At 46.9% G+C, this 6,134-nt stretch overlaps 2 long non-coding RNA genes across 3 annotated transcripts in view; one reads left to right on the top strand and one right to left on the bottom strand.

Annotated features, from left to right (window-relative positions):
* Positions 1–4,059: 4,059 nt before the first annotated feature.
* Positions 4,060–5,563, bottom strand: LOC120399970. Its single transcript, XR_005595433.1, has 3 exons — positions 5,396–5,563; positions 4,988–5,163; positions 4,060–4,205 (listed from the first exon to the last, which is right to left on the bottom strand). It is a non-coding gene; the product is annotated as an uncharacterized LOC120399970 (long non-coding RNA).
* A 107-nt stretch (positions 5,564–5,670) lies between these two features.
* The window catches only part of LOC120399967, a 71,591-nt gene continuing 71,127 nt past the window's right edge, over positions 5,671–6,134 (top strand). For both annotated transcript variants that reach the window (XR_005595429.1, XR_005595431.1), the window contains exon 1: positions 5,671–5,864. This is a non-coding gene — a long non-coding RNA (uncharacterized LOC120399967). The remainder of the gene's footprint in view (positions 5,865–6,134) is intronic.

The raw sequence follows: 6,134 nt of genomic DNA, 5'->3' as shown, positions 1-6,134 counted from the left end.
TCCTGGGCAAAGGTGTCGACTCACCCCACCCCCCTTCCTGGCTCAGGTTACAGGCCCAGGTACCGTCCCTCACCTAAAGTCATCCCCTACTTTCCCATCCCCCATGCAGACCGTCCCAGTAAAACTAAACGACATTCCCAGGTCAATCTGCCCCGCTCCCTACTGCGTCACACCCTGCAAATAAGATTTATCATCCGCCTCCTACAGGTGAGGAAAATAGGGCAAAGATGCTAAAGAGTCACCACAGTAATACAATTAGGACCTCAAGTTCCTGGCTCCCTGGCCTATGCTCGGACTTCTAGCCCATGCCACTTTCTCTCTCTGCAGGCTACAATGTGTGAATACACCTGCGGTTCCTGTGATCCCCCTCCAACACAGGAGGTAAACTCTTAGGGGGATTTCGTGTATTGGAAGTTCAAAAATGAAAAGGCCATAGCCAAATTGGAGAGAACTAGAGAGGAAATAGGATCTGAATCCTGGCTAAGTAACAGGGCGTTCGTGAGCCAGTTCAGTCTCTGTGCGGTGTGATGGCCTCAGGCCAGTCAGAAAGTGCTTATCAAGTGAACTCCGGGAGAGCTGTGATGGAAGCACTAAGGACACAAGTTGCCTCCGGACTTTAAAATGAAAAGACAGGTTTGATTTAGGACAATGATTAGACAGAACAAGAAGATTAAAGGTGAGCTCTGGTATAGAGGAGTGTCAGTACAGCAGCTATAGAAGAGGCATAGAATCAACCAGTAGGCATGGAGCAAGATTAACAATATCCGATCTGTGGAGCAAAAATGTCAAACTGAGCTACCCACAGTGAGGAGACAAAAACGCTCCAAAGAACAGCTACGGGGGCAGATGATGCAAAGTGACACATTCGCTGCCAACTAAGACTGAGTAAATGCAACAGGTGACTGAGGACACTAGAGGGAACTTGGGCAAAAAGGAGCAGAGAAGGCAGGACTAAAACAAGATTGTAGTATTTGTATTACATTATTTACCCTTTTGCTTATTTACCCTTTCTCATGATACAAAAACCATGGGTCACTCGGTGAAATTAAAAGGCAGCAGGTATAATACAAACACAACAAAATACTTTTTCACACAACATACAATTAACCTATGGAACTCACTGCCATGGGATGTTGTGAAGGCCAAAAGTATAACTGGATTCAAAAAAGAATCAGATAAGTTCATGGAGGATAGGTCCATCAATGGCTATTAGCCAAGTTGGTCAGGATGTAACAGGGTGACCTTAAACCTCTGACTGATAGAAGCTGGGCGAGGAAGAGGGATGGATCTCTTCAAAATTCCCCTTTTCTGTACACTCCCTCTGAAGCTCTGGTACTGGCCACTCCCGGAGACAGACTACTGAGCTAGATGGACCATTGGTCTGACCTAGTATGACAGCTCTTATATTCTTATTAGCACAACAGGCTTTATTGGTGCCAGGCGCTGTACATTGTAAGAACAGTCCCTGCTCTGAAGGGTTTATAATCTAAGTAGATAAAGCAGATGCAGGATGTGGAAGAAGCGAGTATCACTGTTTTATAGATGGGGAAACCAAGACATGGAGATGTAGTGATTTACCCAAAGCCAGGCAGGAAGCTTCTGGCAGAGCTGAAGCAGAACCCAGATCTCTTAGGTCTTATCCACAGAGCACCTTTGTGCTATTTTCTGTTTTGTGATTCCTATTTAACCCTCTTAAACCACTTACTTCAGTCAAATTAAAAGGGAGAGAATAGCGTTCAATCCAAAGTCACATATGTAAGCATTTGCCAAAACCAGATGTTGCATTTGCACATGCCAGAGTGTTCACAAGAAGCGTTGGCCTGCTCATCCAATCAGGCAACAGAGAAAATACCAGATGACCAGTACCTCATCAATCACAACTACTCAACACAAAAAGAATATCACATGCTAGCAAAGAATTGTTCATGATCCATCCATAGAGACAAACAAGAGTTCATCCCAAAAAAATCAAATCATTTTGAATCCCAAAGGTGTCTGTGGAAATCATGCTCTGTTCCCGGATATTCTATGAGGAGGAAAAGGTGCTAAATATGTTGGATAAATTATTTTTTACAAATTACTTGCACAGAACTAGTCAAAACCCAACAGCAATAAACGAGAGATTGTTTATGAAAAAGCAAACGGGTCTGCACATTTGAATGTGCTCAATTACAGTCATGCATCCGACGAAGTGGGTATTCACCCACGAAAGCTCATGCTCCAATATGTCTGTTAGTCTATAAGGTGCCACAGGACTCTTTGCTGCAATTACAGTCTGTTTTATTCCCTCCCCCCCCATGAAAGTGCTAAGTTCCCTTTGCAGAATCTTTGTTACTTGTGAGGCTGTGAGAGGAAGAGCTGGAATTTCACATCCTAGGCAGAGCTTGACTTCGGCTTTGTAAGCAAAGCAAATTAGATTCAGAGGCCTTTGAAAGGGCAGAAATAGGGGAACCCACTTTTCAGAGTACAGCTGCCCTTTAAGCTGTAAAAATGACTGACCCAATACTGTCATCTTGGGAATGCTTGAGCTAATAAAAGAGCGCTAAAAATAATCAGCACAGACTCATTAGCTCTTTAATTGCTAACTGCTCTTTCTTTCTCTCATAACCAAATGTCACTTTGTCCCATGTATCTCGCTAGTTACATTGGTTAGTGAGTGCTGGGGGCTGGCTGAGCCCAGTACATGTCAATACAACTTACCAACACAGCTGTGTAGGTGCCAATCCATCTTCAACTCCTCCACTCCTCAGCAGATCAGAGTAACAACCTGACAGTTTTGCACCGTCCAAAGCACACTCCAAGCTAGGCAGAGGGGAAAAGAGCAGTGCAGAGAGAGGAGGGAGGGAAGTGACATTAACAGACTCTGAAGTGCTCAGTGCCTGGCTGTCCTGATATATGGAATCTTAGCCCTTAAACGGGACATTTATTAAAGAAACAGTCACTACTACAGATATACAGGCTTCCCTATAACTCAGGTTCCAGCTTTGTCTCTGTTGTTTACCAGGGACCACATCCTGTTTTGAACGCTATACAGCACACACAAACATCTTGTAGCTGAATAACGTACTGCAAGTCAGCAGACCATTGCAGGGGCCTTGTCTACATTGGTGTAACACCAGTGGGAGCTCTTGTGTAGATGAGGTGCTCGTGACTGCTGGAGTATTTCCTGCCATGTCATTTAGTCTTTCTCTGAGCAGGGCACTATTACACAGTGGTAAAAATGCTGGCACCTGTCAGCACTAGAGCTGCTCCTGTTGCTATCAACACCGGAGCTGCAAAAGTCGGTAATGTTAAGAAAAAGCCATGGAGCTTGTTAATTGGACTTTGCTGCTGTTCTCTGAGCAGCTGGGAGAAAGATGGAACCTCATAGCCAAAGTGCAAGTCAGGATTCAGGAACATCTGCTAAAGATCTACAGCGTGGATAGGGATGATGCTTCCTGGGGGTCCCCGGATTATACTACATGGGGGTACCCACCTGCCCTTAGCATGAGGAAGCCTGGTCTGTACCTGCCATGGGTCAGGCTCCCCAACGCCACCAGCCCTGGGCAACACAAGCACTGCCCTCTAGGCCTTGCAGGCTCCGCTGTTACGCTACGGGTTAGCGATTGGCACAGCCCAACCCTCGAGCCTCCTGCGTGTATTCTTGAAGCATCCAGCCCCATGTCCTCTGGACACTCGCAGCATTTACAGTTTGCTGCTTCCGAAGAAACAGTGCACTCCAGTTACCAGTTCCACCTCAGATCACCACTCCGCTTAACCCACAGCACTGAGATCGGTTTATAGTTAAATCAAGTATATTTAACAAAGTGTAGAGATCATTCAGGTAATACCAGGCAGAAGTACTGGAAACAAAAGATTACATGTAAAACAAAATCATAACGTATTATAGAGCCTAGACTTAATTAACCAGATACTCTCATGTCTTGTAGAGCATTGCTCACCGAAAACCGTTGCAGAGCTTTTCAGCCATGCTGGCTGCCACCCTCCTTTCATGACACAAACCCAGTATTAGTTTATCTCCTTGGTGAAGGCTCCAGTGTGTCACTTTGCACTCCAACATAGATCAAGTCTTTGTCTTTATTCATAAACAGCATCCCCTTTGCACTGCTATTTATTTAATCCTGCAGATTTTCTTCTTGTAGATTTCACAATATCTTCTTTTGCTTGTGGTTCAGCATGCAAATAGGCATACAGTGTTAGGCATGCTGTACAAAAATGACCGGATAGAGAGATAGGTGTCTGTTACCTCAGAGATATTCCTTTCAGGCAGGTGCTATGTCACCTCCTGGCGACCTGCCTTAACTCCAAGACCTTAAGAACATAATTTTCAGTACAGATACATACAGGGGTTAAAGCAAAATTTATCTCTTACGAGTACGGGGGGGGAGGGGTGCGGCTTTGCGCCCCCCCCAAGAGGCGGGGCCTCAGGTGGAAGGAGCAGGGGGGTGGGAGTGTTACCATCCCCCAGCCAGCCTATCCGCACTGCCTGGCCCATACCGCCCAGGGCTCCAGCAGCAATTTAAAGGCCCCAGCAGGGCCGCTGATGGGCGCAAAAGGAGCAGCGACATTAAAGCTGTATGGGCCGGTACCGGTGTCCGCTTTTTACCGGTACACCGTACCAGCCCGTACCGCCTTACTTTCACCCCCGGATACATAGCTTCTTAAATGTTATTGGTACATCCATTTTGCAATGATTATGATGACCTGTGGGTTACTGGCTCTCAGTAAAGACCTCACATGCAACCCTTCAGTGAACTATTATGCAGCTATCCAACCCAGTGAATCCCCGTACAACCCTATGCACCTCCTGTGCTGTCAAGGGTCCCTGGGTCACAATAGGTCACCTGCTGTGTGGCATGGAGTCGAGAGGGGAGAATTCTCTGGTCTGGCTTATGCAGGAGGTCACAGTCTATGATCACAGTGGTCCCTTACAGCCTTTGCCACTATGGATTTTGTGATTTGCATTTCAGTAGAATCAAAATGTTACCCTGTCTGCGAGGTGAGGTCTTCTCTTCAAAGTGACTCTGTGCAAAAATGCTTCTTACTCGACAGTTCTTCTCCATGGCCCTCCTCCTGCTCCAGACCAAGAGGAGTTTTGCCACTGAATTCCCTGGGAGTGGGGGCAGGCCGTATTTACTTATCCAGACCCAGATCTGCTGACTGCTGTAATGAGAAGGGAAGTTTTTACTGCCTTTTACTCCTGTTAGCCCAGCTGAGGCACCCCAACTACTGGAGAGCAAGTTGGTTTCTGTTCCTCCTTATATGTCACCCAAGGAATTGTTTACCAAAGGCCAGATCACAAACCCCTTCTTCACATTGATGTCTATGGGGCAACTTGTGTGAGTAACTGCTCACCAGTGTCAGTGAGGGGGCCCCAAGTTTCAGCCATTTGCACCTGTGCAACTGTACTGATGGCAACGGGGTAGTGCAGTTATCCCTGAAGGGAGACTCTGGCTATGTCTACACGTCAAGCTGGGGGTGTGATTCCCAGTTTGAGGAGACATACTTGCACTAGAGTGTAACCATGGCAGCACGAGTGGTGGGAGGGGCTACCTGCCCCAAGTCCAAGACCATAGGCACATAGTGAGACAGTTAGCCCTTCCCACACTCACGCTGCCATGGCGACTATATTCTATTGTTAGCGCACAAGCTTGATGAAAGCTCATGCGAGCATATCGCCCTGAGCTGGGAATCACCTCCCCACAGTTCAAAGCAGAGCCGTACCCCCGCTGCCCATGGGAGAACTCTGGTGGAACAGAGCACGTAATGTGGCCAGCCCAATATTTGTTACAGATGATGATGTGTGAGAAGGAGAATAACCAGCTTGACTCTCAGAGCCCGGGGCGAGTTCACACAGCTGGCAGGTAGGGAAAGCATCGTGTGTCTTGCATACTGAGCCTCTTTGACATGGCAGTCGTGGGGAGACAATGATCATGGAACTCCACAAAGCGTTTTGTACAGAGCAGAGTTGTACTTTATTCATTCCAATTACTTGCTGTTACGACCCCACGGGTTTGTCTCATGAGGCCAAGGGTGAAGTCCTGACCCCAATGAAGTCTATAAGAGTCTTGCCGTTGACTTCAGCGGGACCAGGATTTCACCACAGATTTTCTAGTGTTCCACACCCACAACTG

The sequence above is a fragment of the Mauremys reevesii genome, linkage group 3, assembly GCF_016161935.1.
Source record: "Mauremys reevesii isolate NIE-2019 linkage group 3, ASM1616193v1, whole genome shotgun sequence".
Classification (NCBI taxonomy): domain Eukaryota; kingdom Metazoa; phylum Chordata; order Testudines; family Geoemydidae; genus Mauremys; species Mauremys reevesii.
Note: the sequence above shows the minus strand (reverse complement) of the source record. Positions and strands in the feature narration are given on the sequence as shown.